General features: G+C 39.9%; 1 long non-coding RNA gene across 2 annotated transcripts; it reads right to left on the bottom strand.

The window, feature by feature from the left end:
* Positions 1-1193: 1193 nt before the first annotated feature.
* Positions 1194-13408, bottom strand: LOC149818472 (uncharacterized). 2 transcript variants are annotated; one of them, XR_016427464.1, is made up of 3 exons: positions 12749-13391; positions 11587-11642; positions 1463-2047 (listed from the first exon to the last, which is right to left on the bottom strand). It is a non-coding gene; the product is annotated as an uncharacterized LOC149818472 (long non-coding RNA). The 2 variants fall into 2 exon arrangements; XR_016427463.1 differs by lacking the exon at positions 11587-11642 and having other exon boundaries at positions 1194-2047; positions 12749-13408.
* Positions 13409-14515: the final 1107 nt, after the last annotated feature.

Below are 14515 nucleotides of genomic sequence, written 5' to 3'. Positions count from 1 at the left end.
AAACAGAAAATGGCAGAGGGCCAGCCCCCCTACCAAAGCAACAGACAACGGCAAGGGGCCAGGCCCCCTGCCGACAACATGTCGGCGACAGGGGGGCTAAACCCCCTGCCGACTAAACAGAAAAAATGGTAGGGGGGCCAGGCCCCCTACCGACCACCCGGGGTGACAGGGGGCTCCGCCCCCTGCCAGCAAACGCAAAGGCAAGGGGCCAGGCCCCTTGCCGCCAATCAGAAAATGGCAGGGGGCCAGGCCCCCTACCCAAGCAACAAACAACGGCAGGGGGCCAGGCCCCTTGCCGACAACACGCCGGCGACAGGGGGCTAAACCCCCTGCCGACCAAACAGACCCCAGCAGGGGGGGGGGACGAAGCCCCCTGCCAACAACCAGCCGGCAATAGGGGCTAAGCCCCCATCCGACAAAACGTCGCTGTCAGGGGGCCAAACCTCCCCCCTGACACACCGACGATGGCAGGAGGGAAGACCCCCTGCCGACAAGGAGACTCGGGCAGGGGGGCGAAGCTCCCCCTACCGACGAGCGGCCGGCGACAGGGACCAAGCCCCCCCAGCCGACACAAGCACAACAGCAGGGGGGGGGGGGGGGGGGGGCGAAGCCCCACCTACCGGCGCACTGTCGGCGACAGGGGACTAAACCCCTGCCGGCCGACAAGTCTGCAGCCCACAGAAAAAAGGGAAAAGAGGGGAAGGCGCACACCTCCGGCAGTCTGGCGGCAAGTCGCTGGAGAAGAGGGTGAAGCCTGGCGGCGAACGAACACGAAGGGGGGGGAGGGAGACACCACCGGAGTGGCAGCCGGAGAGCGATCGGACCTTCGCCGGTCGGTGCGCCAATAGAGCAGAGCTGAGAACGAGAGGGGGGGGGGAGAGAGAGAGAAAGAGAGAGAGTCGAGCGAGGGCAAATGCCCTCGCCCGAGGCACCCTACCCCCTTTAAAAAGGGGGGCGCGTACCGGCTTCTTGAATGTTCGAGAAGCCGGGTCTGGCCCGGATCCGGGATCTTCCACTGACCAGGACACGTGTCCGACACGTGCCTGGCGTGTGTCCGACACGTGTCGGACTCATTTTTTTTTTTTAAGGTATTACAATAACAGCATATAACCAGAATCTTGAACATCAAATGATGATATTACAGCCCATAGCTTCATAAAACAGAATTTTGAGCATCTAGCTCATAAATCAAATGATGAAGTTCCAGCCATAACTTCATAAAACCAGAATTTTGAACATCAAGCTCCTAATTCAAATGATGATGTTCCAAAATAACTTCATAAAACAGGAATTTGAACATTAAGCTCATGAATCAAAATGATGATATTCCAGCCCATCTTCATAAAAACAAAAATTTAACCTCAAGCTAAGCAACATTTCATAAATCAAATGATGAAGTTCCAGCTATAACTTCATAAAACCAGAATTTTACCCTCAAGCTAAGCAAAGTTTCATTAATCAAATGATGAAGTTCCTGCTGCTTGTGGACTGCAAATGGGCTTCCTGCTGCAAGTGGAGGTGTGGCTGGGCTGAAGGCAAAGTGGAAGATGGGTAGCAGCCGGCTGGAAGCTGAAGAAGTTGAAGACCACGTTGGCTGGTGTCTCCTGTTTGTGAGCTGAAGAAGGTGAGAAACACGTTGGATGGTGTTTCCTGTTGGTGGACTCTGAAGAAAAGGCAGCCTTCTGCTGGACCTTTGTTGTGGCTGGGTTGAAAGTGGATGGGTAAACGTTGGCTGAAGGAGGATGCAGAAATCGTGGGCTAGGCTCTCCTGCTATGGCTGGACTGAAGAAGGGGAATACGTTGGTGGCTGGAATGAAGGAGGATGCAGGAAACGTTGGCTGGGCTGTGCTGTGGCTGGAATGAAGTAAGGTGGAAGGAAACGTTGGCTGGGCTGTGATGGGTGCAAACGTTGGGTTTGGCTGTGCTGTGACTGGAATGAAGGAGGATGCAGGAAACGTTGGCTGGGCTGTGCTGTGGCTGGAATGAAGGAAGGTGGAAGGCAGCTGCTGTTGGAGGTGGAGGAGAGCTCCACGTTGAATATCCTCTTCTGCAAAAATAAAAAAGAAAACCACAAATCAAAATTCCTCCCCCTTAATCGATCAATGGCTGGGTCTTTTAAAGACCTTCAGCCCCTTTCTTACAAAAACACATTTTCTTTTAAGAGCACCGTTATATTTTTTGAAATTTTTTTGAAACCGATATTTGAAAATCAAAAGGGGCACATCTTTTTTTCCAAAATTTTGTTTCATTTACCTAAGTTTTAGGTAAAAATGAAATTTTTTACTTTAGGAAATTCGGCTGTGCCATTAAGGCTGCTTCTTTCTAAAAAAAAAAAATTATTTAAACAAAAAATAAAAAAATAAAAATAAAAAGTGAGAATTGAAATAAATGAGAGGCTTTTATGGAAATGCCACCTCAACCCACTTTTAAAATCTTTTTGGGAAAATAAAGTTTTATTTTGTTTTGTAAAATCTTTTATTTTCAAATGGGGTGCCACATGTGTTTGGGCCCACTAACTAAAAATAACTAAATAAATATTGAGAAATTAAAAAGAAAAATTTACAAATTGGTATGAACTTCGGGTGGTTCCCGCTTGAGAATAAACAACTTACCTGAGATTCTGAGTATGATGCTAGTTCAAAGGTGGGTCCCGCTCCATTTATTTGAAAATACGAGATAAAACATTATTTGTTTTCAAGAATTTGGAAAAATTGGTTTTTCAAGGCAAAAATATGGATAAAAGTAAAAAATTTTGTAAAGAGATTTAAATCTTTTGCAAAAAGTTTTGAGATAAAATCTTTAAAATCAATATCCAAATATCCAGATCGTTTTTCTTGAGAAAATTTTTGTAATTCAAAGTCCTGGGGGTAAAATGGGAAAGATTGGTAATTTTGAAATCCCAGGGTTTTAAAAATCAATTTAAAAAAAATTTAAAAATCAAATCTGGATGGACAATTTTGAAAATCAGGAGTTCTGGATCTCAAACTGACATGCTATGCAGTGAAATGATGCAATGCTATGCAAAGACATGTTCGATGAAATGTCACTCTGAGCTCGGACTTGGAAATTCTAACTTTTTGTCCAGAAAGAGGATTTTGAAATTTTGCAATTTGAAGATGTCTCTGAACCTAAATATAGAAATTTTGAGGCTCAAGAATGAAATTTTGGACTTTCTGCAAGGTTCAATATAAAAAAAATGACCATTTTGCCCTTCACTGCTTCCGAAAAACTGAAATATGCCGATTGAGGGCGATGTCAAGAAGGTGAGTGAAAATTTGGGGTGTTTACAGATGCCCCTCTTTGCTACTAAGCCGGCTTATGGCCGAGCTTAGTGGCAAAGAAAAACACTCCAAATTTGGGCTATAAAAAAAATGCCCCAGTTAGAAGGATCTGACTGGGTATGAAGAAATTAGCCCGGTGAAGATGGTAGATTATGAAATGGAGAAATGAAGAGAAAAGACTCACTCTGTGATAGCGAAGTTCAGGTTTATGCCCTTAACCTGGATGGGATAGGAAATACCTCGTATGGAACGAAGCTCAGGTTTTAACCCTTGACCTGATTGGGGAATGGAATATCTCATCGAAGTGAGACTCAGGTTTGCACCCTTAACCTGATTGGGCGGAAAATGAAATACCTCTTTGAATGAGGCTCAGGTTTATACCCTTATCCTGATCGGGTGGAAAATGGAATACCTCATCAAAAGAGGCTCAGGTTTATACCCTTATCCTGATCGGGCGGAAAATGGAATACCTCTTTGAATGAGGCTCAGGTTTATACCCTTATCCTGATCAGGTGGAAGATGAAATACCTCATTGATTGAGGCTCAGGTTTATACCCTTATCCTGATCGGGCGGAAGATGAAATATTTGGAAGGTGAATAAGACAACTTTTCTTGAAGAGGAACAAGGTGATGGAAATGGAATTGTAAGAGGCAATTTTGGAAGATGATCAAGACGATCCGGTGAATTTTTCATGAGTGTGAAATATGAATAAGGTAAGGAGTAAGACAACTCTTTCGACAGTGCGAAAGATGAATATGGCAATCTTTTGACGAGAATAAGGTAACTCTTTCGGCAACGCGAAAGACAGACAAGGCAAACTCTTTCAGAGAAGAGTAAGGCAACTCTTTTGACAACGCAAAAGGCGAATAAGGCAATTTTTCCAACGAAGAATAAGGCAACTCTTTCAGGAATGCGAAAGATGAACGCTGGCGATCCAAAGGAACAAGGCGATTCTTTCGACAACGCGAAAGATGATAAAGGTAATCCAAAGGAATAAGGCGGTTCTTTCGACATCGCGAAAGATGATAAAGGTAATCCAATGGAACAAGGCAATTCTTTCGACAACGCGAAAGATAACAAAGGCAATCCAAAGGAATAAGGCAATTCTTTCGACAACACGAAAGATGATAAAGGTAAATCTCTCAAAGGGGTCAAGATACATCAATATGGACATCAAGCTCTCACTTAACGTCAGGATAGCTAGAAAATATTGTCAAAATGTTGAAAATTTTGCTGATTCAAAGTAATTGAAAATGATGCTCATTGTTGTGAAAATATTCCTCTTTTTCTACCTGAAGTATTACCTCCAAACGAGATTGACTTCATAGAATCAAGATTTTGAATCCCAATCGCTTGCGATTGACCTTCTTTAAGGAAGCTATCAATTTCCTTGATATGAACAGGGAAGAGAATTTGATATCATGAAAGCAATCGATGAAAGAATATTGATAATAGAATTTCACAAATTTAAAGGAGATTTTTGATAAATGTGGCAGTTTGATATCCTGGGAACTTCTCTCATGATAATCTTTCTGCGCTCTTTTGGCTCTCTTGGGTTTTTTGCTACATTCTCCTTCATTTTGGAGATGTTTTGGCTTTTTCTATCTTTCTTTTTCCTCTCTTGCTCTCTTTTGGGAAGGGTACGTCACAAACTCCTTCAACTTGGAGATGTTTTTATCCTTCTTTGACGATATTGGCTCTTGGGTTTAGAGATCTTTGGATGATAGCTGAAATTAAATATCTTTTAGGGATTGTCGGGAGGTTCATCGCATCTGCCTTCATCTCGACAGTGCTTTGGACCTTCCCTGGAAGGATCCGTCGCAAACTCCGTCATCTTGGAGATGTTTCAAATCTTCTTTGGCCCCGGGGGTCTACTCGCTTAATTCGCCTTCATCTTGACGACAAGTGAGAGATCCCTTTTGCGGATATTTAATTGCAGCTTAGGTGATTTTGAGGAGACAGGGCTTGGATGAATGCTCTCTTTTCTAGCGCTCAGGATATTTCCACTGCCTCGTTTTACAAGAATAATCTTTAAAGATGTGCCATTGACTGCGATCAATATCAATCATCCATGGCTTTTCATTAACATTGAATCTTCTTTTCTGGCCATATCGAGGATTTATCCTTCATCCTTTTTGTTGGCCAATAGAAAGAATTTGAATTTTGAATCTCTTCTCATAAAAGCTTCACTCTTTCAGAAGTAATGCTGAAGGTAAATTGAGATAGAGATTAGTGCAATAAAGATTCTGAAATCAACAAATAATTTGACAAATTGACAAAATTTTCTTGAAATCCTTGGTGAAAGTGAGTATTTGAAGTCCGGTTTAACACATCCGTGACAAAAATTATCCTCTCCTTTCTCCAAAGGAGGTGACTATCAGTTCACTGGGAACAATATCAGTTCAATTGAGAACGACCATCGCTGGGAATAATATTAGTTCAATGAAGAACGACCATCAGTTTATTTGGGAATGCTATCAGTTCAATGAAGAACGACTATCAGTTCATATGGAACACTATCAGTTCGATGAAGAACGACTATCAGTTCATATGGAACACTATCAGTTCGATGAAGAACGACTATCAGTTCGCTTGGAACACTATCAGTTCAATGAAGAACGACTATCAGTTCGCTGGGAACACTATCAGTTCGATGAAGAATGACTATCAGTTCGCTTGGAACACTATCAGTTCAATGAAGAACGACTATCAGTTCACCTGGGAACACTATCAGTTCGATGAAGAACGACTATCAGTTCGCTTGAAACCCTATCAGTTCAATGAAGAACGATTATCAGTTCGCTTGGAACACTATAAGTTCAATGAAGAACGACTATCAGTTCGCTGGGAACACTATCAGTTCGATGAAGAACGACTATCAGTTCGCTTGGAACACTATCAGTTTAATGAAGAACGACTATCAGTTCGCTGAGAACACTATCAGTTCGCTTGGAACACTATCAGTTCAATGAAGAACGACTATCAGTTCACCTGAGAACACTATCAGTTCGATGAAGAATGACTATCAGTTCGCTTGGAACCCTATTAGTTCAATGAAGAACGATTATCAGTTCGCTTGGAACACTATCAGTTCAATGAAGAACGACTATCAGTTCGCTGGGAACACTATCAGTTCGATGAAGAACGACTATCAGTTCGCTTGGAACACTATCAGTTCAATGAAGAATGACTATCAGTTCGCTGGGAACACTATCAGTTTAATGAAGAACGACTATCAGTTCACCTGGGAACACTATCAGTTCGATGAAGAACGACTATCAGTTCAATGAGGAACGACTATCAGTTCACTGAGAACACTATCAGTCACTGAAGAACGAGGATCATTATAGAGAGTTGGATTACTTTTATGAATGGTTTCAGGATTATCCCCTTATCCTGGACGGAGAATGGAAATTGGATGACTTGGCGGTCGAAATTGAGAATTTTGGTAGTTTGAAAATTGGAGATTGGATGACCCGGAGGTCGAAATTGAAGAATTGGATGACCAAAGGGTCGAAATTTGAAGAATTATGGAAAATGATTCAGGTTTATCCCTTAACCTGAAGGGGAAATGTTGATGTAAATTTAATGCAAATGAATATGATTAAATGCAAATTGATGCAAATGAATGCAAAATTTATGCAAATGAGTGCATATATATGCAAAATGAGAGATTGGTTTTATCCTGCCTGCATACAGGATGTTTTGAGGTAAAGATAAATTTTCAAAAAAAAAATGCCCCAGTGTAACTAGGGAGGAAAATTTTGAATAAAAGAAGGATAATTGACAAGCTTCTTGACTGATAGACGTCCTCAAGATCATTCCTCACAAGAGAGACATTTTGAAAATAAAGAAGAAGCAAATAAGATGGCGCCAAGCTATTGAAAAACTCGATGACTTTATTGATGCTTTAAAATCAAGGAAAAAAAATGGGATTACATTATTCTTTTGAAAAAGCAAGATGAGAAATGGGAAAGTGCCGGCATTATCAGCTTCTGGAATGATTGTGTAAAAAGCTTAGTCAGGATGACTAGTCCTCTTTTCCATCTTCAACGAGGAGCTTCTTGTCAATGCAATCTTGAACAATGTTCTTAAGGACGAAGCAGTTTTCTGTATCGTGTCCTACTGCTCGATGAAACTTGCAAAACTGTTCTTTGAATCTGCCCATAATGATTGTTGGATCATTGGCTTTAGGCAACCGGACAAGGTCTTTCTCAAGCATATACTCGAGGATACTCTCAAGTGTCTGATCCAGAGGGGTGAATTCTCGATCAGTTCTCCAGTCCTTGCGCTTTGATTTTTCCTGATCTTTCTTTTGATGCTGAGGGCTGGATTGGAGAGGTTTATCACTGTTGATGTCCTTCCCTTTTTGCCTTTTGATTCTCTCCAAACTGTTGCCATGATCATTCTTGTTGCCTTTGCTATTATTGAAAGACTTAGCCGCAAAAGTGAAGTGAGCCTTCTTTTTGGCATCTTGACTGTTTCTTGCAATGGTAAGGCCTTCATAGACTCCATTCTCTACTCCCATTTCGAGCCATTCAGCTCGTTCAATGAGTTCAACGAAAGACTTGGAGGGTGAGGTAGAGATTAATCCTCTCAGAGGTTGCGAAAAATTGTTGAGAATCAAGGATAAAGCATGTCTTTCTGATATAGGATCCCTCATTTTGTTGCAGGTCTCTCTCCATCTGCGAATGAAGTCCTTTGCCTTTTCATTTTCATTCTGCCTTAGATTGCAGAGATGACTTAATGTAGGAAGCGCCTCTGTGTTGAACAGAAACCGCTCAATGAATAGGTTGACCACCTTATCGAATTCTCGCAGCTCGATTGGATTGATATGCTCAGAGTACCACTTGGCGGTAGTGCCTTCTAGGCTACGAGGAAAACAGAGAAATAGGGTCCTATTGTCTCTCTTGAATTTGGAGCATTCGGCGAAGAACATGGCGAGATGGGATTTCGGGTCGCCAGAACCATCGAACTTTATAAATTTACGAGGCAGATTTTCCAGATCTTCGTCTCCTTCTAAGCCATCATAAAAATCCTCGCTGGTGAAGACTTTCTTGCCCTTGTCGTGAGCTTGTAGGTCTTTAACAACTTTGGCCATTTCTTTGAACTGTGACTGCAGGGGCTCTTCTGCAACTTGATTCTTTGATTTGCGACTCCTCCTTTGTTCTCGGCCCTGTTTCTGAAATGCCGGAGGCACCTCATATTCTTCATCGGTGTCTTCCTTTGATTCTGATTCATCTGAAATTTCCTCTAGCTGAATTTGCTTCTTGGAGTTCTTCTTATCCTTGTGCCCATGGAACTTTTCTCTGAATGGGTTCTTCTCTGCACTGGTCCCAGCCTGTTCACTCATCATTTTGGTCATCATTTTCTGGAACATGGCATACATCTGTGGGTCTATGCCATCCTCTTCTTGCTGTTGCTCTTGACTCTTCTCGGATCGCGGGGAGCCCATCTCTTCTTCTAAGGCCGACGAGTACTGAGATGCCGTTGTTCTTTTTCCTGATCTTGTTCGAACCATCAAATGTTGTGGATGCTCTCTGCAGGATGAAGTCTTGATTAGACTCTGAGGGAACTTTGGATTGGGAGGAAAATGATTATTGACGATATGGTAGACAATTGAAAGAATATCCCATTACTAGGGATGGAGTCGCCGCTGAAATAATGACAATTGTGTTGTCATTCTTTGTAAGAGAAATAACAACGAAAAATGTGCCTTGTTACCTAGGCAAGGTCGTCAACCACGAGGAAAATACCATTTTGAAGGAAAGAGATATCTTTTGAAAAACAATCCACAAACGGATTTAGAATAAGGAGAAGGCAAGTGGGTAAACAATTTCCACCGCAATAATCAAGGTATGCACGAGAAAAATACGATGAAGAATTTTGCAAATAGGCAAAAGAATTGAAAATTCAATGAGAGAAAACATATGATTTTGAAAAATTGCAGGCAAGATAAAAATGCAGCTGGAAATTCGAGATCCAGTAGAACGGAAGAAGGAAAAATCACCTGGAGTTTTGAAAGAAATTGGATATTTGGGAAAATCTTCCAGGGTTTGAGAAAATAAAGGGAAAAGATGAGAAATATTGGTATTTGAAAATATTTTTGGGAAAATGTAAGGAAAATAAAGGTAATATAAGAACAATCACATCCTGCACAAACATTTATGCACATACAACACTCCCTAAAAGGCTGACTCTAGATGCATTATTTTGAAAACAGCTGTAGGACCTTAATCCTAACTCTAGATTCATATCATCTTTGTCCAATCCAGTTATGCCGATATACTCGAACTGAAATTCGAGGTACGTGGCATATAATTTCAACTCCGACTCTAAGGTAAGGTTTTCCAACATCCTTGAGCGCCTACCGATATACTTCGGACTGTGGCCCGCGGTACGTGGTAGGGGGTGTTAACCCAAATAATTGGCCCAGTTGTGAGGCTCTGTCCCGAACTAGGGTTCTGGAAGAGAGCCCAGCAATATGAAGACCGGGTAATGATAGGTAATTGGGGTTTTTGAAAAATGATCACATGCAAGAAATAGATGACTCTAAATCCTAGAGGGATAGACTTTTGAAAATCTTTGAAGAAGCATACGTTGTTTGCATTCAGATCCTGAATTGAGGAGAGTTATATTTAGACCTAAGTCTATGTGAGCGTGAAAATTTCTCCTCAATCTGGTCCTACCAAACCATGCCTAGTCTATATGCAGTCAATGTCAGCTAGGTCAAAATCTAGGCTCCTAGGTTCGCATGATATCAAAAGTAAAGAGCTGACATATTGTGAACATAATTTCGATAATTGGACTAAGTCAAGCATAATTTAGGTCAGACAAGGACAGGTCCCATCACGGTCGCCAAACCTGTTATCGTCACAAAATTTTTCCCGTCTTCCCTTCCTTGCGGAAGAGAAAGAGGGAAATGCTTTCGCGATTCAAACTTGACCGGATTTCGGAAATTGTTTTGAAATATTCGCCTCCGTTTTGAAAATTGCGGGAAAATCTACGGGATGGGGATCGACCTGTCGGTACGAGGTTCAACCGTTCCTGCCGCCTTTAACAGGGGTAATCGAACCAAGGACCAAAATTGTGCTTGACTTAGTGAAATTACCGAAATCATGTTCTATCCTAAATGCACAGAGAATTCAGGCATGTGCTATGAGATTTTTGGAAAATGTAAATTGGAAAATATGATGTATGCTTAGAAAACATTTGGAGTTGAAAAGCATTTCTCAGGAAAAAGATGGAAATCAATCTCTCAGGAAACTCAGACGAAGAAGGTTTGAAATCTCGAGAAAGTTTATAAAAAGTTGGAAAATCTTGAAGAAGTGAGAATCTCAAGAAAATCTTGAGAAATTTATAAGAACTTGAAAAACCATGAAGAAATGAGAATTTCAGGAAAATTTTGAGAAAGTTTATAAAGACTTGGAAAACCATGCAGAAATGATAATTTCGGGAAAATGGAAGGAATTCTTGAGAAAAGATGAACATTTGAGAAGGAAAGCACTTAATGGGAAAACTCGGACTTTGAGAATTTTCTTAGGAAAATGATAGAAAAACTTATGGGAAAGGTTCATTGGAGAATGAAACTTAGAACTTGGGAAATTGAAATCCTGAAAACATTGTCCTTGAAATCTCTGAAAATCGATTTCTGATTCTTGAGAAATATGAAAATTCCTTTTGAAAATGGATCTTAAGAAAATAACTTTTTAAGGAAAATCACGGGAAAACTGTGATTTGGGAAATCCAACTCCGAATATCATCATAGTTTCTTGAGAAAATCGATTCCATGAAATGAAAATCTATTGAGAAAATCATGAGAAAAACAAATGATGCAGATGATGTGAATGAATGAATGCACTTTTGAAAATATTTCTGAAAATTTTATTGGAAAAATGTGGATTAAGCCAAAGTAAATCCTTCATATATTCTGACTGTGGCCATGAATATATTCAGGGTTTATTTGAGTTAATTCATAATATTTTGAAAACATTGGAAATATGAGGTGCATTTTCAAGATAGCCTAAGAGTGTAGGCTCAATGTGACTGGTAGAGAGATGATGGATCTGGGTCTCGTCCATATTCCGACTAGGGCCGTAAATATGGACTCCACCGAGTTCATCAACTCTCTAAGAGTTGGTGCACGTGCCATTCGTGTTCATCCACGGTGAATTTGGAAAATTGAGATATATGCATCATATAATCAGGATATTACTGAAATCAAACTATATGAGATGCAGCCTAATGTAAGCAGTAAAAGTAAATCTTATTCCAAGGTTTACATTGTATTGTTACATTGCATACCATAAAGTAAAAGAAAATTGAAATGGATCCAAGGAATCTGCCTCTTCTAGATTTTCCTGCAAAATGAGAGTTAGTACAAAATAACCAAAGAAATGGACATATATATATATAATATATACAACGAAGAGACATATACATATATCAAAATGCTAAAATAGGTGCTAAAGGTCATGTAACGATGGAGGTGTAACTATATGAGAAAATATATGGATGTTCATACATGGAAATGAGAGCACATGAAGATATATATATATATATATATATATATATATAGAAATAAAATGAGAAAATATATGCACTAATGGAAATTCTACAAAATGGGTAAAATCAGAAAATATGGATATACACAGTTTCTGTAGGTAACTTTACATAGCCATATTTCCTAAATTACAAGATATATTTCAACAAAAATGGGTATAGAGCTTCTCTATATATCAATAAAGAAGCGTGCAAAAGTTGGTTGGGAGATCACGATTGGATATAGAGATATCCGTTCATGAATATGGCCAAATATCAAGACTGCACACTTGCAGTAGAAAATGAATATGTGCAGGAAATGGGTTGTAGAAGCATCATGGGCCATTTCAAGGATATCATGAAAAGGATATGGAAAGATTGGTGAAAAGATGAAAATGTCATGGAAAATGATGAAACAATATATATAATTGGTGCTGCAAATGGGGTGATATAGCAAACAAGAATTTAGCACTAAGCTAAGCAAAATTTCATAAAACCAAGGGTGATGTTCCAGCCATAGCTTCATAAAACAGGGATTTCAACAGCAAGCTAGACACAATCTCATAAACCGAATGATGGTGTTCCAGCCATAACAGCATAAAACCAGAATCTTGAACATCAAATGATGATATTACAACCCATAGCTTCATAAAACAGAATTTTGAGCATCCAACTCATAAATCAAATGATGAAGTTCCAGCCATAACTTCATAAAACCAGAATTTTGAACATCAAGCTCCTAAATCAAATGATGATGTTCCAAAATAACTTCATAAAACAGGAATTTGAACATTAAGCTCATGAATCAAAATGATGATATTCCAGCCCATCTTCATAAAAACAAAAATTTAACCTCAAGCTAAGCAACATTTCATAAATCAAATGATGAAGTTCCAGCTATAACTTCATAAAACCAGAATTTTACCCTCAAGCTAAGCAAAGTTTCATCAATCAAATGATGAAGTTCCTGCTGCTTGTGGACTGCAAATGGGCTTCCTGCTGCAAGTGGAGGTGTGGCTGGGCTGAAGGCAAAGTGGAAGATGGGTAGCAGCCGGCTGGAAGCTGAAGAAGTTGAAGACCACGTTGGCTGGTGTCTCCTGTTGTTGAGCTGAAGAAGGTGAGAAACATGTTGGATGGTGTTTCCTGTTGGTGGACTCTGAAGAAAAGGCAGCCTCCTGCTGGACCTTTGTTGTGGCTGGGTTGAAAGTGGATGGGTAAACCTTGGCTGAAGGAGGATGCAGAAATCGTGGGCTAGGCTCTCCTGCTATGGCTGGACTGAAGAAGGGGAATACGTTGGTGGCTGGAATGAAGGAGGATGCAGGAAACGTTGGCTGGGCTGTGCTGTGGCTGGAATGAAGGAAGGTGGAAGGAAACGTTGGCTGGGCTGTGATGGGTGCAAACGTTGGGTTTGGCTGTGCTGTGGCTGGAATGAAGGAGGATGCAGGAAACGTTGGCTGGGCTGTGCTGTGGCTGGAATGAAGGAAGGTGGAAGGCAGCTGCTGTTGGAGGTGGAGGAGAGCTCCACGTTGAATATCCTCTTCTGCAAAAATAAAAAAGAAAACCACAAATCAAAATTCCTCCCCCTTAATCGATCAATGGCTGGGTCTTTTAAAGACCTTCAGCCCCTTTCTTACAAAAACGCATTTTCTTTTAAGAGCACCATTATATTTTTTGAAAATTTTTTGAAACCGATATTTGAAAATCAAAAGGGGTGCATCTTTTTTTCCAAAATTTTGTTTCATTTACCTAAGTTTTAGGTAAAAATGGAATTTTTTACTTTAGGAAATTCGGCTGTGCCATTGAGGCTCCTTCTTTCTAAAAAAAAAAATTTATTTAAACAAAAATAAAATAAAATAAAAAGTGAGAATTGAAATAAATGAGAGGCTTTTATGGAAATGCCACCTCAACCCACTTTTAAAATCTTTTTGAGAAAATAAAGTTTTATTTTGTTTTGTAAAATCTTTTATTTTCAAATGGGGTGCCACATGTGTTTGGGCCCACTAACTAAAAATAACTAAATAAATATTGAGAAATTAAAAAGAAAAATTTGCAAATTGGTATGAACTTCGGGTGGTTCCCGCTTGAGAATAAACAACTTACCTGAGATTCTGAGTATGATGCTAGTTCAAAGGCGGGTCCCGCTCCATTTATTTGAAAATACGAGATAAAACATTATTTGTTTTTAAGAATTTGGAAAAATTGGTTTTTCAAGGCAAAAATATGGATAAAAGTAAAAAATTTTGTAAAGAGATTTAAAATCTTTTGCAAAAAGTTTTGAGATAAAATCTTTAAAATCAATATCCAAATATCCAGATCGTTTTTCTTGAGAAAATTTTTGTAATTCAAAGTCCTGGGGGTAAAATGGGAAAGATTGGTAATTTTGAAATCCCAGAGTTTTAAAAATCAATTTAAAAAAAAATTAAAAATCAAATCCGGATGGACAATTTTGAAAATCAGGAGTTCTGGATCTCAAACTGACATGCTATGCAGTGAAATGATGCAATGCTATGCAAAGACATGTTCGATGAAATGTCACTCTGAGCTCGGGATTGGAAATTCTAACTTTTTGTCCAGAAAGAGGATTTTGAAATTTTGCAATTTGAAGATGTCTCTGAACCTAAATATAGAAATTTTGAGGCTCAAGAATGAAATTTTGGACTTTCTGCAAGGTTCAATCTAAAAAGAATGACCA

Source organism: Nuphar pumila, chromosome 13 (genome assembly GCF_984573655.1).
Source record: "Nuphar pumila chromosome 13, dmNupPumi1.hap1.1, whole genome shotgun sequence".
NCBI lineage: Eukaryota > Viridiplantae > Streptophyta > Magnoliopsida > Nymphaeales > Nymphaeaceae > Nuphar > Nuphar pumila.
The sequence above is the reverse complement of the archived record's forward strand: the minus strand, read 5'-3'. Positions and strand labels throughout refer to the sequence as shown.